Source organism: Muntiacus reevesi, chromosome 2 (assembly GCF_963930625.1).
Source record: "Muntiacus reevesi chromosome 2, mMunRee1.1, whole genome shotgun sequence".
Lineage (NCBI taxonomy): Eukaryota > Metazoa > Chordata > Mammalia > Artiodactyla > Cervidae > Muntiacus > Muntiacus reevesi.
In genome coordinates this window covers 169,191,926-169,218,759 of record NC_089250.1, presented here as the reverse complement: position 1 = coordinate 169,218,759, position 26,834 = coordinate 169,191,926, and the positions used below count along the sequence as shown (strand labels likewise).

The 26,834-nt window shown below is 43.8% G+C and overlaps 1 long non-coding RNA gene across 2 annotated transcripts in view; it reads right to left on the bottom strand.

Moving 5' to 3' along the window:
* The window catches only part of LOC136158369 (uncharacterized), a 61,553-nt gene that overhangs the window by 23,364 nt on the left and 11,355 nt on the right, over positions 1 to 26,834 (bottom strand). The window contains exon 3 of one of the 2 annotated variants that reach the window (XR_010661332.1): positions 12,887 to 12,987. The exons of the other annotated variant lie outside the window; for it this stretch is intronic. This is a non-coding gene — a long non-coding RNA (uncharacterized lncRNA). Of the gene's footprint in view, positions 1 to 12,886; positions 12,988 to 26,834 lie in introns of those variants that run through there. 2 annotated transcript variants of the gene reach the window in all.

The following is a 26,834-nucleotide window of genomic DNA, read 5'->3' as shown; positions in this document are numbered from 1 at the left end:
CTTGCCCCTGGGGTTGGTTGCTTTCCGTCCACCCTTCCCTCCTGGCTCCTCCCCGGGGTCCCTGTCGGCACAGAGCTGCTCCTCCCCAGGAAGCCTAATTAATCAGTCCACTAATTAGTGGCAAAAAGCAAAGCCCGCATTTCAGGTTTGGTTTATGTGTTTTCTTCTTCCGTGACCACGACTGGGAAAATCAGAGGCTGTCTGATCTGGAGCCCCCAGACGACAGAAACCTTTCCAGAGGGCTCTGGGCAACGTGACTCATGTTTCTGCGGGCTGCCTGGCTCCCACAGCCGTTCATGTTCCCTTCAAAAGCACTGCCTCTCCATCCCCGGGACGAACTTTCTAGTCGGCTTTGATGAAGACAGTTCTGACCGATATGCAATCACCCGCTTTATTCCGTAGAGCGTTTCCGAGGAAGGCGCCCACCCCGAGGCTAGTCGGCCACTTTGCTACAAACAATAGTCTTGGTCTTGGGGGCATTGCTGGGCGAGTGACCCAGACCCTGGTTCTGCTCATCGTGTGTCACGGGGGCTAGAAAGGAACCACCACCATCCGGCCAGGACTGGGGTCCCGGAGAAGTCAGGGAACACTACAGAGGCCAGGATTCGGAAAGAAGCTGAAGGCTGACTCTGTGACTGGCTTTGGGGGAGCTTTCCCTGGGTGTTCCACGGTAGCCCTCAGCCCGGGGTACCGTTATCAAATGCAAGCCTGAATCACGCAAGGCCCTGCGGTGCCTGCTGGCCTGAAGCGGGTCCTATCTGAGCTGCGGGCGGCTTTGCTTAAAGTGCCTTGTGGACACAAGGTTCCAACGGCCCCAGGAAGCTTGGTGTGTGAGATGGAAATCTCAACACATATCCGGACAAAGTGCCAGGGCCGCAGGGCAGTGGGCAGCCTCATTGCTACAACGAAAGCCAAGAGCAAGTAGCCAACTAGCTAGAGTTGGTTTCCAACAAAATGAAAACACAGCTTTTTTTCCCCGTAAACTGTTGGAGCTGAGTAAAGGTTATTTCTGGAATCCCACAGAAAGAATCAACAATGTGTAAGACCTTCAGAAATCACCCAATAGTCATTTTAGTGCAGTGGGGTGTTGATGTATCACTTCCAAAGTCTTCTGCTAAGGGATCAGCTTGGGAAGAATAAAAGAGCTTTTCTGAATAACTTTGCCCAGATGTTTCTCTCTGGGGATGCCCCTACTGGGCTGGGTGAGTTGAATGTCAGAAGCCGATTTGGTGGTTGGATTCCATAGGGAAAGGAACCAAGTTATTGCAACTTTATATGCATTCAGATGAAAGTAGGTAATAATAATGGCTTACTGTAAAATGAAAACAACACTAATGATTGTATTCATTAGCAAAATGATATTTGCTGGACTAGCATTAGCAGTTATCAAATTGCACGCAATAATAGGAATGTGAAATTAATTTCATTGAAGGAATTGAAGAATGATTTATTTACAGTGAATATCCATTCTCTGTGAAACTTCACTGACTCCATTAAAAAATATATAGCTGTATCCTTCTTAGAATGCGCAACTCAAAACTAAGAGTTCAAAAATCTCGTTATTTTATGTTTGTGTTAAAGCATACTTTTAAAAAATCTCTACCACAGTGCCAACTCATGTGAGGATGTTTTGCAAAAATATGGGACATGCCAGTTTAGGTTCTGTGACGTTACTTTGCTTTGATTAGTCCAGTAGCAGAATGCAGTCATTTTTATGTTGCTGGGATGTGATTGACAGAAAGCGATCAAGTCCTGAGGGTGGCCCAATGGATTTTGTATCACCATAAACTTGATCGAGATACAGAATGTTCTAAAACTCCAAGGAAATTCCCACTCCTTTCAGTCAATACCTACACCCCAAGGAACCACTATTCTGACTTCAACAGCCTAGATTCGTTTGCCTGAGTTTAGGCTTCATGGACTTATACTGTGTACATCATCTCATTTCCAGCTCCTTCCGTCAACACAACGTTTTTGAGATTCGGACACACCATGTATCAGTAGTTCATTAATTTTTATTGTCTAATTTCAGTCTTTATATATTTTGCATGAGATTGACTCTGACTAATTGCCATGGAGAAACTGACAGTGAACTTGGTTCACCTTGAATAAGATACGAGCTTGTGGCAGAAAGAGCAGAGGAGAGAAAGTTAGGAGATATCACCCACCCGGGGGCAGGGACCTGAGCTAAATCTCTGGGCTGCTCTGATCTTGGATGCCTGTCTGTGAGCGACCACCAAGGATACTGAGCCAACAGCTTTGCAAGGTCCAGAGGCAGATGAGCTGTGAAGGGGCCCTGGAGGCAGACGGAGATGCTCTGAGAACACAGTGTCAGGCAGCGTGTCACCCTGGGCCCTCTGGTTTCTAGGGTCTGCTATCACATCCCACACCTTATTCATCATATTTTTAAAAGCCAGATGTATGGTAGAAACCAATACAATATTGTAAAGCAATCATCCTCCAATTAAAAAATAAATTAAAAAAATAGAAGAAAAAGAAAAAATAAAATTAATTCTCAAAGTTAAAATAAAACAAAACAGTTCTGAGCTCTCACGATTTTCAGCCTCCCAGTTTTGACACACCGCACATACACACGAAGAGACCCCCCTGCCCCTTTCATTGATGTAGTTCTCCATCTCCTCAAAGAGCTTATTATTTTACAGAAGTTCTCTTGGGGGCATGAGCTGCAGCAGCCCTCTCTTCTGTATTTATTTATTAATTAGCTGGCTGAGTGGGAAATTGCACCCTTTTCTTATTCATTGTTTTTTAAGGATTTGAGCTGATTATCTAAATAAACAGTGCTCTTAAAATTCTCCCTCAAGTAGAATTGCTAATCCTACCTTATATTTTTGCTAAAATAGTATAAGATTCATTCCCCTTGAATAGTCTATCTTGTTCATTTCACCTTTTCAAGGACTGGCCAAGTCTGGGCATGGATTAAATACCCAAGTCCAATCTCATACCTTCAAGTGTCCCAGAGGAACATGCAAGAAATAAAACCTATTTGCTCCGTAGTGAATAGGTGCTCACAGCTTTAAAGAATTGTCCTGCAAGTATTAGCTGCATTCCAAAGCTGCTTTTAAGACAGAAAATAAAATTAAAAGTCTACCTGGCAAGTTAAAAATCTTGAAGGCAAAATGACTTGAACATAAGTCCCTGGAAGTTTTCTCCCAGAAAACTAGAAGACGTTACAGTAGTGAAATATTACGTAAGTGTGTCTTCACTTGGATCTGACTCTTTGTGACCCTGTGGACTGTAGCCCGCCAGGCTCCTCTGTCCATGGGATTTCCCAGGCAAGAGTACTAGAGTGGCTTGTCATTTCCTTCTCAAGGGTATCTACCTGACCCAGGAATCGAACCTGTGTCTCTGCCTCTTCTGCTTTGGCAGGCAGATTCTTTACCACTGAGTCGTCTGGGAAGCCCAGTGAAATATCACACCTGTCATCAAAACAAAGCAACGCCACTTACCCCTGGCACCGCCGCGAAGCCCTTTTGATGTACAGCCTTCCCTATTTACAGCTTCGCTGGTGGCTCAGACAGTGACGCTTGTGCCTACAATGCGGGAGACCCTAGTTCAATCCCGGGAGATTCCCTGGGTCAGGAAGATCCCCTGAAGAAGGAAATGGCAACCCACTCCAGTACTCTTGCCTGGAAAATCCCATGGGTGGAGGAGCCTGGTGGGCTACAGTCCATGGGGTCACAGAGAGTCGGGTACGACTGAGCGACTTCACTTTTCACTATTTATAAAAATCAAAAGGAGAAGAAGCTACCATCCAAAATGAGATCATGTGTGTTTGCTACAGAAAAGCAGTGCAGTTCTGGCTCGCAAACATTTGGACGATTTCTCTTGAAAGAGTACAGACGACAGCTAGGTCGTGGTGCTGGGTGACAGGAGACACAGTCATCAGACAGCGTATGCAGAAACCGAGGTGTGCGGCCCCCGCAGAGCAGGAGGACCTGCCAAAGGAGGGAGCAGGTGTGGCCCCACCTCCTCTCACCTGTCCTGCGACCCAGCAGGTGAGGCAGAGCCCAGGTGAGATCCCATCTGCATTGCTCTTTCCTGCCTCTGGGGGACTCTTCCTTAGGGTGGGTTCTGCCTGCTGTAGACTCTATCACACAAGTAACTAGGAAAGACAGGGAGTTTGGATGCCCCAGGTCCTGTGAATAAATAAATCGTGCATTTATATTTATTAATTAGGATGAAAATCTGCTAAAATGACCTGATGACCCTGGGTGTAGTCACCTATTAAGCAATGAAATGATGAGGAATTATTGAGTTCTGACTGAATATTGAATCATGATGCTCATCTCTCAATCGTGTTCTACTCTTTGCCACTCCATGGACTGTAGCCTGCCAGGCTCCTCTGTTCATGGGACTCTCCAGGCAAGAATACTGGAGAGGGTAGCCATTCCTTTCTCCAGAGGAGGATCTTCCTGACCCAGGGATCGAACCCAGGTCTCCTGCTTTGCAGGCAGAGTTTTTATCGCTGAGCCGCCAAGGAAGCCGATAACCTGATGATCCTATAACAAGTCCAAACAGAGAGCCTGAATCCTGAGACCTGACTTCCTTAAGAACCAAAGTCATCGTCCATCCCCAGCCAAGTCCAGGGTCAGAAGAGGCAGCTCAGCTGTCTCTATCAGATGCAGGGAGTTCTCTCCCTTCTATACTCTGCACAGCCAAGTCCACAAGCCCGGAGGTTTCCTGGCCAGAACACAAAGTCTCCCATTTCCAGGTTCTGCTGTTTCCCCATCCTCCTGGTTGTCATAAGCACCATTCTAGAAGTTGCCATTGAGAACTGATTTCTGAGACTCCCCATCAACATGCTTCTTTCATCTGCTGAAGCAACAGGAAAATTCACCCAGTGAAATGAGAGCCACTCGCCTGATTCTCCACCCGCAGTCCAGCCCTAGCCCCATCCTTTCAAGACCTGACTACATCATCCTGCTCTTGTTGGCTGGATCCACCAGTACATGTCTGCAGTTCTAGGTTAGAGCTAGGAACCTGAGCAAACGTCCAGCTTCTGGAAGTCTGCCTTTGATAACGCAGAGGAGGAGATTCTGGGGTAATCACTAGAAGCATGTTTTCACGCACCACGAAATTCAAGTGAAGAGCTGGGCTTCCATGAGCAGATGCCTGCCCCAGCAGCATCAGAGCCGTGGGCACTTAGTAACCTCCGGGTCAATCCTGAAGTGCCAAGGCAGCCTTGCCCCCAGATAGCTGCATTCACCAAGCATTTCCATCGAGCTGCAGGTACTGGTTTTACCCTTTATTACAGCACATGGGTAGTAAGAGGCAGAACAGCACAATCTTAGGAAGGAGTGGATCATGCTGATGACTGAGAATCAGTTCCATTTCTCCTGAAATGCTGAATCTCTAAATGCAAAAGGAATAGACTTGCATAACCTTCTCTGCCCTCACCAAGTTACACAACACAGTTAAAAGACTGTAAGATTTTAACGGAAAACGAGGCAGGAGTTGTTACAAGAATTTCCGTACTGGGAGCTGCGACCCCAGATGCATCCACAGCCTCACCTGGGCCTCTGTTTCCGAGGAGGCTTTTGGGGCGACCCTCTCCCTGGGCCCCGCGGGCTGCTGTCACTTCCCCTTTGTTCCTGTTGTCACTAACTTTGCTTAATGGCCCTGTTCTCTGGGACTTACATTTCTCCAGCGGAGAAACAGGTCTGGCTCTCCGAGGCTGGAGTTGGGGGAATTTGCTCTCTGGCCGAGACCCCAGGGTGTGGGGGGGCAGGGGCACGCGTGCTGTGATGGGACCGAATGTTCTGTACATTTTTTTCTAAATGGATGTTCAATATTTTAAGTGGCACATCAGTTACTCTGGGGTACGCTTATCCAGTTCACTCCATCAGCTTCAATAAACGCCAAATTAAAAAGAGAGGAAAAAAAAAAAAGAGGAAGAAGGAAATAGCATGTGCTTATGTGTGTGAGAGAGAGAGGAAGAGAGTTCAAACTTCTGAGTGAAAAAAAACGGCATCAACCGGTCAGGGCTAGAGGAAGCACCTCTAAAGAGAAAGGCCAGGCACACTACGGCTAAATGCTGACCTTTAACTGCCTCCAGCCACTGACGCCCCAGGAAGGGCTTCTCCTCTGCGTCTGAGCACACCCCTCCCACCATTGGCTTTGCCTTCATATTTTCTGTGTCCTTTTGGTGAGCAGAGCGACAACCCAGGCATCATCATCCGACCCTGAAATCCTGCCGCTTTACAGGACGTGGGGAGAGGACTTTGCAGAGGTGATGAAGTGACCGATGTTGCGATGAGGGTTGATTTTGGATGACCTGGGTGGACCCAGTGTAATCACAAGTGTCCTCACAAAACGAAAGAGGTCAGAGGGTCAGGGCGAGAGATATGAGGACTGAAGCAGAGGATGGAGTGATGTGGGGCCCCCCGCCAAGGGATGCAGACAGCTTCTAGAAGCTGAAAAAGGTAACAGGAAGGACTCCACCCAGAAGCTTCTGGAAGGATTTTTGCCCAGCGCACACTTGGACTTCAGCCCCTTGAAACTGATCTCAAAATTTTGACCTTCAGAATGGTAGGAGAGTATTTGCATGCTGCTTTAAGCCTGTAGATGACATTAAAGAATATTCTAGAAGCCCAGGGAATGTCCCATCTTGGCTTGGAGAACGCAAACACACATGCATGGATAAGAGACTGATCCCAGAGGAGACCCAGCAACAGAAGTGAGGTCCCAGGTATCAAAACCAAAGTCCACGGGTGGAGACAGGCCTCAGGGTTTGCCTTGGGGGAGGGTGGGGGATGGGCTCAGCTCTGCTCCTCAGGCCACACAGGGTCCCCCTCCCCGCTCTTGCCCCCAGGAGCACCCGAGTTGCAGCAGGCGTGCCCGGCCCATCCTCTCTCCACCCTTCACGGGCTTGGAAGTCCCACCGCCCACGGCGACAGAGGCGGGTCCAGGTCCCAGAAATGTCCGAATGCCCGGGGCTGCCTGGGTTCCACGGGGCAATGCAGATCTTTCAAAGGTTTCTAAATGGAATCTCTGAGCAGGGTGGGCTTCCCCGCAACCAAGGCCAAACCGGCTCTTGTCCGCCCACATTTTCAGAGGAAATCCGCCCCCCACCCCATCTGTCAGGAGGGAAGAGAGGGGGGCTCAGTTCAGGGAGTTCATCAAGCGGGGGCCCCTCTTGTAACTTTAAGACACGAGTCGGGATCCGCACACGAGAAGGACCAGCCAGGCCGGCCGGCTCCTTCCACCAGCCAGCACGTCCGGCCTGAGAGCAGGAAGCGGCGGGGAGGAGGGCGAGAAGAGGCTTCCGCTTGTTTCCGGGACCCCGCGCACACGCCGCTGCTCTGCTCAGTCCTGAGACCCCTCGAAGGAAAGTGTAGTGTTAGCCGCTCAGTCGTGTCCGCCTCTGTGCCATCCCCTGAACGGCCATCCCTCTGTCCACGGGATTCTCCAGGCAAGGACAGTGGCGTGGGTTGCCTTTCCCTTCTCCAGGGGATCTTCCCGACCCAGGGATTGACCCGGGTCTTCTGCACTGGCCGGTGGATTCTTCACCCTCTGAGCCACCAGGGACGCTCTCTTAACAACCCTGCACGCTAGATTCCACCGTGTCTTCTCCTTCTCCCCCCAAGCCTCTGGTCCGTTTCTTGGTGTCCGCCTCCATGACGCCTGCTCTCCCCACAGCTCTTCTGATGGAGGCACCTGGGGTCGCCTCTTCCTCCACGATCTGTCTGAAGCTCAGCCAGCAGCGTGGATTTTGCCTCCTGCTTTCGGACGCAGGGAGGGTGGGGGCACGTTGGCTTCATGCCTGAGTCCCTAGTCATGTTGCGGTCTAGCTGGGAAGCCCAGGTCACAGGAACAGCGTCCAGTGACCGAGACAGGGTGGGAGACGCAGAGCGAGCTGGAGGCCCCCAAGGGGAGGGTGGAGGACAGAGGGGGTGCTGGCGTTGAAAACGAAATGTGCCTGTTTGGTTTCCAGTCCATCTCAGCTCATCCTCAGAGTAAAACCACGACCTCAGCAAGTATGCAGCCTCCTGTCCCACGTGGACCAAGAGTCAGGAGAGACAGTCACACCCCAGACGACCTTGGGCAGGAGAGCCCGAAGCAGCCACCATCAGCTCCCCACTGAGATGCCCGCACCGCTCCGGGGCAGGATGTCTGCACCCACCAGCCTCAGCTTGGAGGCATCGGCGGTGGGCCCCCCAGGAGAACAGAGCCGGGACCCAGCAGGCTGACTGTTGGCTCCGGACCCGCCGTAGAGGCTCATTTGACAACATTATCAATTTCTCTCCTCCAGCATGGGCGATGCTGAGAGCAAGCTTTGCAGGAGGTGAGGATCCACCATGGGGCCCGCTCTGCACACGGGGCATAGGAAGGAGCATTTACCATTCACCCTTTGATGTTTTCCAAATGGCCTGCACAGCGGCTGTCAGCACGAGGAATTATTTTATTACATTTTCAGATGTAACCGGGAAAGCTCGTTTGGAGCCACCGTTTGGATGTTAAAACAGCGTAGGCTGATTTTCCATAACTGGGAACAAATTGATCCCAGCGAACACAGCAAGAGGAAGTGCCTTGGGCACAGGCCGGCCAGCCAGGGAGGGTGGTCATCATGGCTGAGCCCTGGGGAGCGGGCAGGAGCAGCCCTCCGCACCACCTGCATGCAGGTGAGCCCCCTCCTCCTCACCATCCCGGCCTCTCCCCTTTAAGGACGACGGTCCAGGCTGGGGCACGACTTGGCTGCAGAGGCAGGAAAGAGGGGACCGCAGAGAATGGCAGCTCCTCCATCTTGGCGCACGGAGCCAGGGCCTGGGTTTCTATAGCGACAGCCAAATATTTGGGTTGAAAGGCGGCCCTGTTTAGCCACCTGAGAGTAAGTCGTGTAAGTCATGGTCCACCTTCTTGGCTCATGAGTGAATGAAGCCCCTCGACCCTCCACAAACACAGCTCTGGGCATTTAATGAGAAAAGGCCGAGCAGGAGACCGCAGGCCATGCCTCAGTGTGCGTGTGCAAGCACGTGTGTGTGTGTGTGCAAGGCCCACGTGTGCAAATGCACCAAGGTGTGTGTGACCTCATGTGCTTGTGAGTGCACGTGCGTGTACGCAGCTGTGTCTGTGTGCACTCGGTCTCTGTGCGCTTTGCACGTGTGTACTCCTGGGTTGGCACACGCACTCGGCAACCTGAGCAGGGGAGAAACTGCCGATGCCACCGCATGAGGCCATTGTTTACGCAGGAGAGAGCAAGAAGCAGAGCCCCTGAGCCGTGCATCCTGCGCGGAAGATGCACAGAAGAGCCCAGAAGCCAGGAGTCTGGCCCACACGTAAGCTCGGAGTGAAGCTCCACGCAGGACAGGACAGGCATGGAAGCTACGCCTGCACCCAGCCAAACCCAGAGGAGGAACTGGGAGACGGTTAACAAACCCCACAGCCCCGAGGACATTGTTTTACCCAACAGCTCAGCACAGAAGGGAGTTTAATTCTCGCCTCCTTGAAACACAGGAGAGCAGCAAACTTGCCAGCAAGGTCCTAAAGGGAAGAGGAAGGAATGTATAAACCATAATTACCAGAAAGAGGATGTGCATACTGCGTTTTGCTAAACTCGCAGTCGACTAGAAGAATCAAAAGAGTCGCCTAAGGTAAAAAAAAAAAAAGTCTACATTTGAGGTGTGAATTTAACTGCCAAAAATCAAATGGAAGATTAGAGGGAACAATTGAGTCGTCGGAGAGCTTACGTTTTCAAGGAAAGCTTTCTGAGCGAGAATGACCACTGAGAGCCAAAGTCGAGGGGAGACACCCGAAGTGTGGCTTTGGGGATTTGCTCCTCCTTGGAAGGAAGGAGGCTCTCTGCTGCATAGCAGGAAATGAGGAGGGGTCTCCTCACTGAGGACATCTTTCCACATTGAATCCGCCTCATGAACCGCCTTTGCCAACAGAAAATGTCTCAATGAGACTCATCTTGATTCCGGGCTTGTCACAACAGCCTGAAAGCTAGACATAAATTATCAAAATACCCTTTGAACACTGGTCCATTAGAAGCTTCAAAGAGAATCTGGAATGTCATGGAAGAGCGGGAAATTACCTAAGACCAGGGCGGGTGGAGCGCAGGCTGGATCCTCGCCCCGCTAGACTTACACGCTTAATCACGAAATCGCGCAGTTAGTGAGAGGCAGGCGCATCTCGCCCAACGAGACGAAGGGCTGTTTTGTGAACATGAGTTCGAGATGCAGACCTGCGCCTCCCACCAGGTCCTCGGGGGGACTGAGTGCTCGTCTCTAAACAGACGGAAGGTGTTTTCTCCTTCGGGTCCTGACCCTGCTTCCTGCTGTCCGTGGAACCTGCATCGGTGTGCATGTATGGACGGGGAGTCCCGTGGAGGTGGGCCCGCCTCACCTGCAGCTCTGGCAGATTTGCATGAAGCTGATTATTGATTGATGGCTGGTCTCCCGGCAGAGCACTTCTCCACTTGGCGAGCTCATTTCTTGTCTTGGACGGAGGTGCACACGCAGAGAGCAGCGGGATGGGAAAAGCGCAGGGAAATTGGCTCCTGTTCCTCCAATTTCCTGCAGTGGCTGGCGGGCGAGATGGCTTCGGGCGACCCTCCAGGCAGCGCAGCCTCTCTGGGAAGGTGTTGGTGACCTGGGGTGAGTCTGGGGGGCTGTCGATGAGGTGAGAGCCTCGGAAGCAGGAAGCAGAGTTGGGCTGGCAGCTTCCCCAAAGAAAGAACAGGGATGCAGAGGCCTGACTGTAAATGTACAAAAATCACGGATTACTCTGCGGAAGATTTTTGCCTCTGGTTTTTCCCCTCTTCACCACTACCGATGGGGGGACGACTGGCTCGGGTTCTGCTGGACTGTCTGTGGCCAGATGCAGTGGACTAAAATGCAGAGCAGACGGCAGGCAGACCTGGGACTTGTGACCCGAGGGTAGTGACTGAACCCGGGAGAAGTCAGAACCGTGACCCAAGGCCCCTCTGGCCTCCCATGCCCCTCACCCATTCCAAGCCAACAAGCCAAGTTCTTGACCCACGTCAGACACTGGCTGATGTGGTGAAAAACCCCCCAGATTCATGCAGATGTCTATGGTGAGTCCAATTCTTAATGTGATGAAGGACGCAGTGCAGAGGCTGGAGACAAAGTCTGCGAACACTCAGTGGACCACTGGCCACCAGCCACCGTGGATCTCAGAGCACAAGGGGACCTGAGCTGAATACTCCCACATTCAGATGCAAACCATTATCGTCCTCGTCCTTGTTATTGTTATTACCAACTTGCAAGCTGTCTTTTCCTGGGTTCCTGGAGTATTTCTTGTTGTTGTTGAGTCGCTCAGTCCAGTCATGTCTGACTCTTTTCAACCTCAAGCCTAGCTCCCCACCAGGCTCCTCTGTCCGTGGGATTTTCCAGGCAAGAATACTGGATCGGGTTGCCATTTTGCTTCTCCAGGGGATCTTCCCGATCCAGGGTTGAACCCAAGTCTCTTCGGTCTCCCGCATTGGCAGGTGGGGTCTTTACCACTGAGCTGCCAGGGGAGCCCTTCATGGAATATAGTTTAGAATTAAATAAATGATAATAGTGACCGATAACCAGAAAGTTGGATGTATTGACTAGCTGCCAGCATTAGTGAATAAGGGAAAGTTAAGAATATTAAGCATTCTAGTTAACACTGAGCTACTACAATATTAGATAATGTACCTCATATAATATACATGAGTATATTCCCCTCATGAATTAGAGCATAGTAAATTATGACAGCAAATTGCACGCTGCATAAACTGGTACTAAGCATAAGTGCACCATTCTGTGATGACTCAGAGAACCATTCAAGACTGAGAGTTGAAGATTAAAAACAGAAAACAAGACTTGAAGAGGCTCTGATAGATAAAACCTTTCTGAAAAGCAATTAGGCAACAGCTAACAGGAACTCTGAAACAGTCTCATCTTTTGATACAGCCATTTGTTTAATCTCCTGGGATCTTGCCTGGGGAAATAATAAAAAGTATGGACCAGGCTGCATAAAGATTTGACAGCGTCATTTATATAGTGAAAAGTTAGAAATACTTACAGTCAACAACCTGTTACGTCTACTAAATGGAATACTATACAGACACTAAAAACCATGCTTCCACGAGCATTCTTATTTTTTAATATAATTGTGTTCACAATATAATAGTGAGCATGAAATGCAGTTACTGCAGGTGGAGTGTAATTCCAATATTGTTACATAAATAGACAGCAAAGCAGTTTGTTGATGTGCCTGTGTATGTGCGCTTTCTTTACCACAATTTGTGTATTTCTCAAATGTCTATGATAATCACATATTATTTATGGAAAATAGTTCTCAAGGTATTATTACTTTTCATTTTTACAATTTTTGCTTTAGGCATGAAATATTTCAAACAAAAGAAGACAGAAAATAAAAATATTCACTTTCACATCGCCCAAGTTTAACATGTATTATCTTATTTAACCAGAAATATAAGGATGATTTAATTTTACCAGAACTGTAAATATTATTCACCTCACAAGTTACAGGAGAATATCTCTGTCTATCTGTCTACCCATCTCACTAGAAACAGACTAAAAAATTCAACAAAATTCCACACCCACTCCAGATTCAAAAAGGCATACTTGTAATAAATTAAGAACTAAATGCCAAATAGACAGCCAAAATTTGACACCAAAATTAATACTCGAACCTGAGCAGTTACTCTGCAATCTTGTCTTGACATTGACTTGATAGAGAATCCTTCTCTTGTAGTTGAAGTTCAACACCCTAAAAGAAGTTAAGTGACTTCTCCAGTTTCTTTATCAATGTGATCAGTGGCTCAGTCATGTCCCACTCTCTGAGGCCCAATCGAATGTAGCCCCCAGGCTCCTCTGTCCAAGGATTCTCCAGGAAAGAATACTGGAGTGGGTTGCCATTTCCTACTCCAAGGAACCTTCCCAACCCAGGGATCGAAGCCTCTTCTCTTGCATGTTCTGCATTGGCAGGTGGATTCTTCACCACTAGCGCCACCTGTATAGAACAAACAGTAACCCCTCCTGCAGTGGCGTGGATAATGCCCACATGACGGTGCTCAGGACAGAGATTCTGTCTTGCTACTGCTGGATTCTGGCACTGAGAAGACTGCCAGACACAGAGAAGGTGTTCAGTTCAAATGTGAGATCAGAGACGTTTCTTCCTTCCATTGAGGATGATGCTGGTGACATTAATTTATTCATTGTACACTAATTGAGTGCCCCCTCTGCACCAGACACTTAACAAGTATTGACATGCTTTAGTTTTTCATAAACCATTTACCGCTACTAAAAACATAACGAGTCATATCAAACTGTTCTGAAAATATCAATGCAATAGAGAGATAAAATGAAAAAAAGAAAGGGATAAAGTTACTGTCATTGGCAAATAATGATTATGTTCCTGAAAGAGAGAAGAAAAGCAATTGTTAATACCAAGAGAAGAAATAAGACAATTTAATTCAAGTCCTGGGTGTTCATTGGAAGGACTGATGTTGAAGCTGAAACTCCAATACTTTGGCCACCTGATGCGAAGAGCTGACTCATTTGAAAAGACCCTAATGTTGGGAAAGATTGAGGGCAGGAAAAGAAGAGGACGACAGAGGATGAAATGGTTGGATGGCATCACCGACTCAATGGACATGGGTTTGGATGGACTCCGGGAGTTGGTGATGGACAGGGAGGCCTGGCGTGCTGCGGTTCATGGGGCCACAAGGAGTCGGACACGACTGAGTGACTGAACTGAACTGAAGTGAATGGAAACTGCCATATAAAAACAGTAGCTTCCCTATACGTGAAAAATAATCAGATAGGAAATCAAATGAGAAGGAAAACATTATACTCCTCAATATCAGCAAGAAAGTTAGCAACAAAAGAAACTTCAACTGAGAGATGTAAGAAGTCTTGAATAAGTTTAAACACATAGTTTGTACTTTGCTAGAAAGATTCAATATTATAAGGTTATCAGTTTGTCCCAATTTAATCTATAAATACATTGCAACTCTAGTCAAGACACTAATGAGATTTTTGAGGGGAAGATAATGAATTATTACAAAGTGCATTTAAAAAGACCAAAATACAGGAAAAGTTTGAGAAATCCTCAAAAAAAAAATTCTGTGTATCACCCTTCACAGATAGTAATATGGATTTGAAAACTGCAAAAAATTTAAGCAGCCAGGTACTGACTGAGAAATAGGTGGTAAAATTAGGAAGAGGGATTTTACAAAGGCCAGGTGTAAACAAGCTACAGCTGGGATTTTAAATGTGGTAAAGTTGGCAATTTAAATCCATAAGGAAAAGATCAAAGATCAGACATTCAGAATTCCTACTTCTTCTTTTTCACCAGCATTATTTCCAGATAAATCACAGATTTGAATGTGATAATGAATGCATAAAACTATTAGAAGAAAAGAAATGGAGAGCATTTTCATGTTCCTGTTATTTTGAACTGGGCAGGGATTCTTAGCAAAACACAAAATCCAGAAGCTGAAGAAGGCAAGTTCAATCTATTTAACCACATATTTAATAATATAAAATTTCAAACATTGTATCACCAATCAAGTAAAAAAATCTAGAGAGAAGATACTGAATTAGGAAATACTTTATAAAGTGAATGGTAGAGTTCCATATAAATTATCAGAAAAAAAGAGAGATAATTCACTAGAAAAATGAGCATAGGCTACAAATAGAGAGGTAAATAAATACACATAGCCAGCTAAATCTGACAAGACTCGATTTATAATTAAAGAAATGCAAATTGAAGCAGTATTTAGAGAGTGGTTATTAACCTATCAAGGCCAGAGGCTGAGAACTAGGCTCTCGACAATGGCCTCACTGATAGGATTATGAGAATGGGATCGTAAAATAGGATTATTATTCTCAAATGAAATTAACCCATCAGTTCCACTTCAGGGAATTTATTCTACAGATAAAATTCACAAAGACATATAGACATGGATGTTCAGGCAGCAAAAATTTGAAAAAGCCTGAATGCTGAATGCATTATGCTGAATGTATCAACTTTCTTCTCTAGTGACTGTAAGTAGGAGGAGAAGCCCGGTTAACTGGCCTGCAAAGACCCCCCCAGTTCATGTCAGATAAAAATTCAAGCTTGTAGTGATACTATGGCTTGATCACACACTTTTTCTCCAAAACGAATCATGTGTGTGTGTGTTTAAGAAAATAAAATTTCTGGGACTTTACTTGAGATGTAAAATAATGAATAGTGATTAAATGTACAGGGTGGAGCTGGAGTTGTCAAGACCTAAGGAGTCTTTCTTTTTTTTTTTTTTATTTTGGTTCAGGTTGACTTTTAACCAGGTCTGTGTATTACTTTTATCATATAAAATAGTAATGAGTCAATTCTTAAACTGGAAGACAGAGCTTTAAAAAGATAGATTTATGAAAGCCTCGAAGAAAAAAATGATTTTGGGAATGCCGTGTCTTTAATTAAAAGCATGCTTGCGCTCCCAACCCTTTAGCGTTTCCTGTTCGGCTCTGATTCTTATTTTCAAATGTCTTTCTTTATCTCTCTCTACCTTGAAGTGGACATTCTGCATGCTTCCTTCTGAGCACCCTTCAATAGATTATATTTCATTTCCTGATTCTCTTGAGATAGAGACCCCAGCCACAGAGCGGAAAGCGGCCCGGCGCGGAGGCCTGGGCTGGGATAGTCAGCGTGGTTCTGGCCTCCAGCCTCTGTGCCTTTCCAAGCTTATCACTGTTTCCAGATACACACTGTCTCTGGGAAATGTCTGATCTCACCTTACCATTTCTGCCCTTGGTTTATTCACATTAACCCACAGTGGGTGCTGGCTTACCCTGACTCAGACAAATATGTGCAGACAGACAGACAGAGACAGCTCTTGAATGAATTTACCCCAGAACACTCAATTCAAAAATCTAGAAAGAAGATAAGTATATGCCAGTCTCCATGTAAGTCTTGTGTTTTATGCTTTACTCTTGTTTTGAATTTTGTATCCTGATCGTCTAGAAACTGAGGATGGGTAGGTTTCACCAGGCTTGGGCTCAGTGTAGAAGTATTGTCACCTATGAAGACCGCTTGGCCCTGCATGTTTCTGTTTGAAGTCCTTTTAAAAAGAACACCCAAAAGTCAATTTTCATTCTGATTCTTCTGCAAAGTGATTCTGCAGCTTCTTCTATAAGCAGACCATCCCACGTGTGGTTAGGGACATACGAAAAATTCAGAGCTCACTATCCAAGAATCCCATCATTGACAAACACTGGAGGTCAAATAAAAATCACTCTCCAAATAATAAAATGATGGATGGATTTGTGACTATTTATGATCACAGTTTCTTTCCCAACAAAGCCAACAGAATCTTAGCACGTCTTCTTTGTTAGAATACAGGTCACTATAGACACAGACTTAGTTTGAAATGTGTGCAGAATAATTATTTTTAGTATTGTTACCAAAATTGCAGGATTTGGGTTCTCCAGTGTCCTTGTTACCTATCCCAAAAGGACTTTGCAGTTGCCAAAAATTGCATTTCCTCTTCACTGAGCTATTGAAAAGCAGCTCTAAAGCTGCTTTTTCCTGTTTTTCCTCTTCACAGATATTGCAAGGATTTTATCGTCTTCCCCATTTAGTACCCAAAAAAGGAACTAGAGTGGGAAAGATTGAACACTCTAAATTTTAGCATAAATGTCAAGGTGAAAAGAAAGGCAAACCCTAAAAAAAACTCCCTGATAAAGCCTGCAAAGACTCTTGTTTTATTTCAATGACAACCTATACTTCCAACCCAAGTTTCAAACCATAAAGGATTGATGCCATCTTAAATACGAAATCGCTTAAACACATTGCCAGAGAATAAACCGTTCACAACATTTAATTTGGCCTCTAAACCTGAACAGCCGTCCTAAAGTTCTGGATTAAGCACAGTGCTGTGTTGTCCCTGCCAAGGACAGACACACAGTAAAATGCATTTTTAATTGATTCTTTGTCCCTTTTTTATTATTACTTCTGAGACTCCAGCAAAAGCAAGGAATCAGGTGATGCACAGGAGAGAAGAAAGGAAAGTAGCTATGAAGGCATAATTATGCCTTCACACACTGTCTGAGTCTTCAGATATCCAGCTGAAAAGTGATGAATTCCTTTAAATTTTTTAATATTTCTCAAAATCTAAATATTTGACATCCCACAGTAAAAAATGTCTGGGAGTTTGGTGGATTTGTGGGGTTTCCTCCAGATCTTTGAAGTGATGTCAACATCACTATAATTTGAAATTCAGGGATATACTGGATATACTGGAGATATGCAGTGAGCCCACTTCTGAATGAAGCGCTTAAATTCATAGATACTCTCACTGGTCTTGAGAATTGCACACAGCCTATATTTGATTTTATACTTTATATTTTTTAAATTAAAATACATACACAGGCACCTATAGTAAATAAAGAGCAAAGGAAGTAAAAAAAAAGTTGCAATAGTAAAATAAATAAGGAAGTAAATAAATATTGCATTGGTGAAATTTCAAATGATAGAAAAAAATAAAAATTAAGATAATTTCCCCCATTTACTCCCATTGCCCAGAAGTAGCCACTTTAATACTTCCGGTGGTCTTGGTTCTTCTGGATGTTACCATTACAACTTCCTATAATGTAGTTATGCTCTTATTTACAGATTTACCTGTTACATGTAGCATCTACTGCCTTCACTTTATGTAAGACTGTAAATTGAACTTACCTTTGTTATTTCCACCTTCCCTTCCTTTCTACCTTCCACTGGCTCCTTTAGAGGAGACATTTATAACTTTAAGAATATACCTAAATCCTGAAAGCTTAACTTTAGATACTATCTATTGAACTCTATTGCAGGAAAATCAGGAAATTAACATATACTCACCTTTTCTATTTCTGTTTATCCTAACCTATGAATTTTGTTAAATAATTTTGTACATGTTGTCAATATTTCAATAATTACACTCTGTCCCATAACTCTAATTGCCATTCGTGATTTATCTATAATTATGTTTGCCAAATTTTAGTGTGTATAAAATGACTTAAGAAACATATTAAAAGATATTCAAACCAGTTTGCTGTCAGCCATATTGAAGTGACTGGGACCAAACTAATCTGGCACCCATAGCATAAGCTTGGACAAAATTGTATGAGGCAATTGTTTTGAGGCACTGAACTAGTGACCATGTCAGACCGGGATCTCTGAGAGAAGGGAAACTCATGAAATATTTGCCACAGATTTCCTGGTTTACTTCCAGGGGGTAATTACCAACCATGGTGCAGAGGGCAGCAATCCCAAGGAGTCTGGGGACAGACATCAGAGTTCAGGCAGCTAACGCGGTTCAAATCTTAGGACAGGGGGTGACATCAGACAGAGAGAAGAGACACAGAGAGAGAACCCAGAATCTGTGTTGGAAACCCCAGCAAGTCTGAGGACAGAGTTATGCATCTGTAGTGCAAGACTGCCTAAAGCTTACTAGGTGGCGAATGGAATAAGGCTGAACACAGCACAGAGATACAAGGGGTCAAGTAGTGAGCAGAGAAAACCTGTAGTGGGAACACTGGAGCTTTGGTCCCGCCAGAGTGGAGACACCTCATAGACACCTCTTTGATGCCACAGGCAGACAACTGAGAAATCACAAAGACCTTTTGGAGGGAGTAAAACTACATCCTAGAGTAAAGGTCATTCTAGATCCCTTCAACAAGGCATAAAGTCAAACTCGGGAACTATCTGTAGGAAAATAGTATTTGCACATTGAATTCTAACAAGTTAGACCCGCTCAGCACACGCCTTAAGCTTTCCACAACCCTGCCCAAGCAAAACATAAAACCAAGCCCATGCAAGTCAGGATGATCAGCCTGCAACTGAACTGCCTGCCAGAGCGAGAATCAATTCTCTTCAGGCATAAAAAACAGAATCCAGAGCTGCTACATTACAAGTAATTTTCAATATCCAGTGTTTAATAAAAAAAATCCATAGTTATATGAATAAGTAGAAAAATTTGAATCCAGCCAGTAAAAGCCAAACTTGAGATGGTCTAGATGTTCATTTTAGGGCACAAAGTCTTTAAAAGCAAGTAGTATAAGTATGTTCAAAGAACCAAATGAAAAGAAGTCAAATAATTAAAGAAAATATTGTCTTCATAATTGAACAGACAAGAACTCCAAGAAGATTAATGGAAACTATACAAAGGAGCCAGAAGAAAATTCTAGACCTGAAAAGTAAATACTGAAATTGAAAATTCACTGGCTGGACCTAACAGCAGATTGGAGATAGCAAAGAGCCAACGAGTGTGTAGACAAACCAATAGAAGCTATCCAATCTGAAGAATAGGAACAAAAATCATATTAAAAAAAAAAGTCAGACTCTTGGAGAGCTGTAGGACAGTAGTAGATGCTCTTGGTATACTAATAAAGGAAGGAGTAAGATTGGGGCAGAAAAATTATTTGGATAAATAATATCCAGAAATGTGAGCAATTTTATGAAAAAAATCACTGATTCATAGATTTAATAAGTGAACCTCAAGCATCAAAATATAAAGTTACCAGACAACATACCTGACATAAATACTAGATAAATAGTAGACAAATTATAGCTATATTGCTGAAAACAAAAACAAACAAACAAAAAAACAGGTTTTTACAAAAAGATAATACAGAGAAGAGCAAGGATAAGAAAAATTACTGATTTCTCATAGGAAATAATGGAGGCCAAAGACAACCAGATAAAATGGCTTCAAGATCTGGAAAACGCTGCTAACCTGGGCTTTATCCACTAAAAATATATTTCAAAACTGTAAATAAAATGAAGATGCTTTTAGATAAACAAAAACTGAGTGATCTCACTCTCAGCAATTTTTCCTGTGACTAATACTGAAGGATCCTCTTTAGACTAAAGGAACTTTATGGGAAGTCAGATTTGTGGTAAAGAAACAAGAGGGCTGAAAGTGATAAATAAATGGGTAAATATTTAAACATTATGCTTTCTTATTTCTTGAAATTTACTTAAAAGAAAACTAAATATTTAAAGCCAAAATAAAAACATTGTAAGATGAGGTTTACAATATATATATATAAACAAAAGATAGGACATTAATTTCACAAGGCATGAGGCTGGAATAGAGTTGCATTTTGTGTGGGTGCTGCGTTTTTAAATTGCAGAGTATGAAGCTGGTAGCAGGGGGTGCCCAGTGTCGGGGTCTGCGCTGAGCGTTGTGCGGTGCTCGTCGCTCAGTCGTGTCCGACTCTTTGCGACCCCGTGGACTGGAGCCCCAGGCTCCTCTGTCTATGGGATTCTCCAGGCAAGAGTACTGGAGTCGTGTGCCACTCCCTTCTCCAGGGGATCTTCCCAACCCAGGGATTAAACCCAGGTCTCCTGCACTGCTGGTAGATTCTTGACGAGCTGAGCTACCAGGGAAGCCCAGGAGGTGACTCACAGTAAGATAAAAGTGCAAAGTGAGAAATGGGGAATATCAGCTGTCAAGGATGGACTGAGATGTGTTAAGAACTGTAGTAAATAGACTCAGATGAGTACATTCATATTTATTGTTAATAACACTAAAAATAAAGATGTATAGGTAAGAAGCCAATAAAAACATAAAATAGAACAATAAAAAACACTTGTTTAACACAAAAAGGTAGAAAAAAAGCTCTAGAAGGAGAACAACAAAACGCAAGACGATAAAATTCAAATCACATCAATAATTCAGTTCAGTTCAGTCACTCAGTTGTGTCCGACTCTTTGCAACCCCATGAACCGCAGCACACCAGGCCTCCCTGTCCATCATCAACTCCTGGAGTCCACCCAAACCCATGTCCATAGAGTTGGTGATGCCATCCAGCCGTCTCATCCTCTGTCGTCCCCTTCTCCTCCTGCCCCTAATCCCTCTCAGCATCAGGGTCTTTTCCAATGAGTCAACTCTTTGCAGGTGGCCAAAGTACTGGAGTTTCAGCTTCAGCATCAGTCCTTCAAATGAACACCCAGGACTGATCTCCTTTAGGATGAACTGGTTGGATCTCCTTGCAGTTCAAGGGACTTTCAAGAGTCTTCCCCAACACCACAGTTCTTAAAGCATCAATTTTTCAGTGCTCAGCTTTCTTCACAGACCAACTCTCAAATCTGTACATGACCACTGGATAAACCATAGCCTTAACTAGACGGACCTTTGTTGGCAGAGTAATGTCTCTGCTTTATAATATGCTGTCTAGGTTGGTTATAACTTTCCTTCCAAGGAATAAGCATCTTTTAATTTCATGGCTGCAGTCACCATCTGCAGTGATTTTGGAACCCCCCAAAATAAACTCTGACACTGTTGCCACTGTTTCCCCATCTATTTCCCGTGAAGTGATGGGACCAGATGCCATGATCTTAGTTTTCTGAATGTTGAGCTTTAAGCCAACTTTTTCACTCTCCTCTTTCACTTTCATCAAGAGGCATTTTAGTTCCTCTTCACTTTCTGCCATAAGGGTGGTGTTATCTGCATATCTGAGGTTATTGGTATTTCTCCCGGCAATCTTAATTCCAGCTTGTGCTTCTTCCAGCCCAGCCAGCCCAGCGTTTCTCATGATGTACTCTGCATACAAGTTAAATAGGCAGGGTGACAATATACAGCCTTGACCTACTCCTTTTCCTATTTGGAACCAGTCTGTTGTTCCATGTCCAGTTCTAACTGTTGCTTCCTGACCTGCATACAGGTTTCTCAAGAGACAAGTCAGATGGTCTGGTATTCCCATCTCTTTAAGAATTTTCCACAGTTTGTTGTGATCCACACAGTCGAAGGCTTTGGCGTAGTCAATAAAGCAGAAATAGATGTTTTTCTGGAACTCTCTTGCTTTTTTGATGATCCAGAGGATGTTGGCAATTTGATCTCTGGTTCCTCTGCCTTTTCTAAAACCAGCTTGAACATCTGGAAGTTCACAGTTCACATAAAGTAATCCATAATTACATTAAAGTTAAATGAACTAAAAATCCTTAATTAAAAGGCAAAAGTTATAATAATGGATTAAAAAAACAATAAACCAAAGAGATATATTTTAGATATAGATGTACACCACATCAGTTGAAAGTGAAAGGTATGGCATTCTGAAAGTAAACATAAGGAGGCTGGCATGGCTGTTAGTCAAAGTGGATTCCAAGGCAAAGAGTATTATAAGGGATAACACATAATGAAAAAAAACAAAAAAAAAGATGTTCCATTTTTCACCTGAAAGACAAAGCAATGCTAAATATGTTGCAACTAATAGCAAAACATCAAAATTTATGAATAAAAATGATAATTAAAGGGAGAAATAGACTTTCATGATCAGAGATTCCATGTCACTAAATTCCTACCATTTAAAGACAAACCAAGCCATGGACTAGCTTCACTTTTAAGGGGTCACTTTATCACAGCCTTTCTTGTTTTTACAGCCTTTACTTACTTAAAAATTTCTTGTAGCTCCTTTTCCTGGAGTATTTCCTCAAGAAATGTCTGCAAATAAGACCATGGGACTTGCCATGGAAGGTGGCTTAACTCTTGGACTCAGGCCACAAGCTGCTTTGTAATGTACATTTCTGGACACAAAAGATACCATCTTATAATAGTTAAGTTTCTTGAAGAACCTGTCACTTCAGCAGGTTGAATGAGCTTAAAATCTAAGTATCTTAATTAGCTAAGTAGCTTTTGATGTGTAATTTTTCTCTAACCATTCTTGGTCTTCATCTGAAAGTCTAAAGAAGGATGGGCAAGACATCCTCATGATAACGGAATGTCTTGAATTACTTTATGTGATGGAATGACTGCATTTCTCAAAGCAGCCGCAAACAACCACCCTTCTCAGCAGGCTCCCCTCCACAATGTTGCCCAGTGATTGGTCATGGGGCTGTTTTGTGAGGTTTTATTCTCTGAAATGTGAATGGTCATAGTAACTAAAATATGACCTCTAGTTTTCCAGATTCACATTCAATTCTTTATCTTTCATTGTTTCTCAGGTCACTTTGAAGGATAAACTGAGCCAGAGAATATAGGCAAGTTTATTTATTAATGTATGCTGTGCTATGAAAAGGTATAACGCAGGTGACCTAGACATTTCCAAATGCTTATCTTTACCATCCTCTATCCTCAAAGAGCTTCTACATGAAATATATGTATATATACATATATATATACACACATATACATATGTATGTGTGTGTGTACTTATGTGTTTAGTTGCTCAGTCATGTCCAGCTCTTTGTGACCTCATGGACTATAGCCAACCAGGCTCCTCTGTCCGTGGGACTCTCCAGACAAGAAAACTGAAGTGAGTAGCCATTCCCTTCTCCAGAGGATCTTCCCAACCCGGGGACTGAACCCAGATCTCCTGCACTGGAGGCCTGTTTTTTACCGTCTGAGTCACCAGGGAAGCCTGTATATACATATACACACAGATATATGTATAATTTACTCATGATACGTATTGTATAATATATCTGTATGTGATGTGTGCATGCTCAGTTGCTCAATTGTCTCCAACTCTTTGCAATCCTATGGGCTGTAGCCCACCAGTCTCCTCAGTCCATGGGACTTTCCAGGTGAAAATATTGGAGTGATTTGACATTTCCTCCTCCAGAGGATCTTCCAAAACCAGGGATCAAACCCTTGTCTCCTGCATCTCCTGCATTGGTGGGTGTGTTCTTTCCCATTGTGTCACCTGGGAAGCATCTATATATAATATATGTATATAATTTACATATACTATATACCTAATTTAAATATATTAATTTAAATAATATAAATTAAATATATTTAAATTCCCGTCAAAGTTTCTGGGATATATTTGTAGACAGAACCATTTAAAGCACTTTCAAAATGTTTCTTCAACATTTTTCCACCAGCATTTACAATTTTGACCTTTTTGGTTTAGTTTATGTTATTATTTTACTGTATCGATTTTATCATACTTTGTCATAAAATCCCTTTGGCTATCTGTGTTTAAAGGTGCAAAAAAATATAATAAATGCTGACTTTCTTAGGAACTTAAAAGGCAAAACACTTTTTGAATCATGCTATGAGGAGACATGAGAAAGATTCTGATTAAACCCACTCTCAGCTGAAAATTTCTAAGCATTATATTAATGACCTTGAAGATTGTCCAGCAAAAATATCTTGTGGGTATGAATTTCTTCAAACGTTGAAATATAGGTTAAAACTCTCCAGAGGCTCCTGTGATATCAAATAAAAAGCTTAATCAATTTGTAGAAGCAAAAAGGTGGACATGCTTTAGAGCACCAGAAATTGATACTCTGAAATCTACAATTATTGGAACTGAAAGTAACTAACTTGAAGTCTGATAAGATTTCTTTCTGCTAAGTGTTTCTTCTGCTTGGGCAGACATGAAAGGAAAAACAAATTCCAGTGGATTTGAGATCAACAGAACATTGTAAATGTGTCAGAATTTCCATGGTATAAAAATATCATTTTATCTGGCAAAGGTTAAACCCCTTATCCTGATATACGTTGTCACAGAGGCCCTTTCACTTGTCACCCACTATTAACCCTTGTGATGTGACTTTAAAGCTTGGGCTTCAGCAGAGTGGACCTGGTGTTGGTCCATGGCCTAGAAGTCTACATACCTAAGGCCAGGTAGAAGGCACTTGTTGATGCAGCTGTATGAAATTCAAGTAAACCTATTATTGTTAGAATTACTGGATATTTTCAGACCAAAAAGGGAAACTTTCCAAATTAAAGAAATGCCTATATATATATGTCCATGAATTTTCCATTTGTGTTACATAAGAGGGTGAATTTACCATGACCGACACCTCCCGTGGCTATCAGGTAAGGAGAAAGGGCACTCGCTGAGTTTTTCTCCTTGGGATTCAAGGACTAGGCTAAGAAGAATTCAGAAATCTGTTCATCAGAACAGAAGGGAAGAAATTAGATCAATGGACTCCTGATGATCTTGAAAGTTTAGGAAAGCCCTTGAGGATTATCCACACTGTCTTGTGATGACAAGCTAAGCTTTGTACCTCCCAGGTGAAGCTCCAGATTGAAGCATTCGATTTGAACTGATTTCAAAGTCTGTAACTGAAGCCTGGTGGCCGCTTGCTTTCTTCTGTTTTCTCCAAAGGACCGTGCGCATGTGCTGTCCAGAGAGACTTGCTGGTGTGCTCTTGATTGAGAGCGCCAGGCGGTGGGGCCGTGGGGCCAAAGGAGACTCGGGGAGATCCCTGATGGGTGCTGAAGGCAAAGGGCAAGCTTGGGGGAGGTGCGGCCTGTCCCCTGAAGAGCTCGTTTTCATTAAGCTACTGTGCTGGGGAAACAGAAACAGCCTCCCCAAAACCTTACGTGGTCAAGGCTGAGTTAGGCAAGACCATCCTTAAGGAGAAGCTCAAGCACCCCCCTGCCGAGCAAGAAAGTGCCGTGACCACAAACAGGCCGCCTGGAACCATAGAATCCCTGCGGGCTCGGTGTGGCCAAACCAGGAGCCACATGAGCAGAAGGCAGAAAGCTAGAAAAAGAAATGCAAAGTAGGATTTTTTTTCCCCCTATAACTAGGGCATAGATCATTTTCAAATTATCAGCTATCATTTGCTAAACATGAGAACATTTAAGATCTACCTAAGTAATTTGTTGTCTTGAATCACCATTTAAACAACTATCATTTATATAAAATATACTATTTAAATCCACTGGTTTTCAGGTTTTTAGTATTTTAGAAAACGTTAATATATTTAAAATTGTCCTAATTACATTTATGCCTCAAGCCGGAATACCAAAAACACAATTTACAAAATATGAATAGTTAGATTTTGGAAAAAAAAAACTTCAAGTGGCTCTCTTGAAAATTGCCAATAGTACAGTCTAAATAGTAATGATGGGCAGAATTTTTATTAACTTTTTTCTTGATTAACAATTTAAGAAACTATTTTATAACTTACCTCCTAAGAGAGAATAGTCTTGGTTTTTGGAAATTAAAGGTATAAGAAAAACCTGATTTAGCCAAGATCTATGTATTACCAATACATATATTTTTTTAACGCTGTTTCATATACAAAGATGCAAAAAAGAAGTGTTATGGAAACATGATTCATTTAGTTCAGCTGAGGACGTATTCGAGAAAAAGACATCAGGTTGTAAAGAGTTTCATTTGCTTCCCCTTCCAGAAGTGGAAATCTCATGTTGAGATGTTCTTGCTCCTGCTAGTTTTCCCCATACCTGTTCCTTTCAATTCTGACAGTGGGTAATTGGCCAATAGAATGCTTTAATCCTGAGATGCTGGTGTTTTTAGTCATGGTTATTTTTCATGTTTTAGATTCAGGAAGGGGCTTCCCAGGTGGTGCAGGAGTAAAGAATCCACCTGCCAAAGCAGGAGACACAAGAAACATGGGTTCAGTCCCTGGGTGGGGAAGCTTTCCCGGAGAAGGAAAAGGCAACTCACTGTCGTATCCTTGCCTGGAGAATTCCATGGACAGAGCAGCCTGGCGGGCTACAGTCCAAAGAGTTGCAAAGAGCCCGACACAAATGAGCACACGTGTAGACTCGGGAAGAATTAAATGGAATTTGGTTTCCCCTGTCCTTACCTTCAACTCCACAGGGAGAGCAGACAGGTTTTGTTTTCTGCACACCGTTCTCAAACTCACTGTGGTGAAGAAACTCTTGTAGACTAAAATAAAAATGCTGCTGCTGCTAAGTCACTTCAGTCGGGTCCGACTCTGTGCGACCCCATAGACGGCAGACCACCAGGCTCCTCCGTCCCTGGGATTCTCCAGGCAAGAACACTGGAGTGGGGTGGCATTTTCTTCTCCAATGCATGCGTGCATGCTAAGTCACCTGAGTCATGTCTGACTCTGTGTGACCCTACGGACAGCAGCCCACCAGGTTCCTCTGTCCATGGGATTCTCTA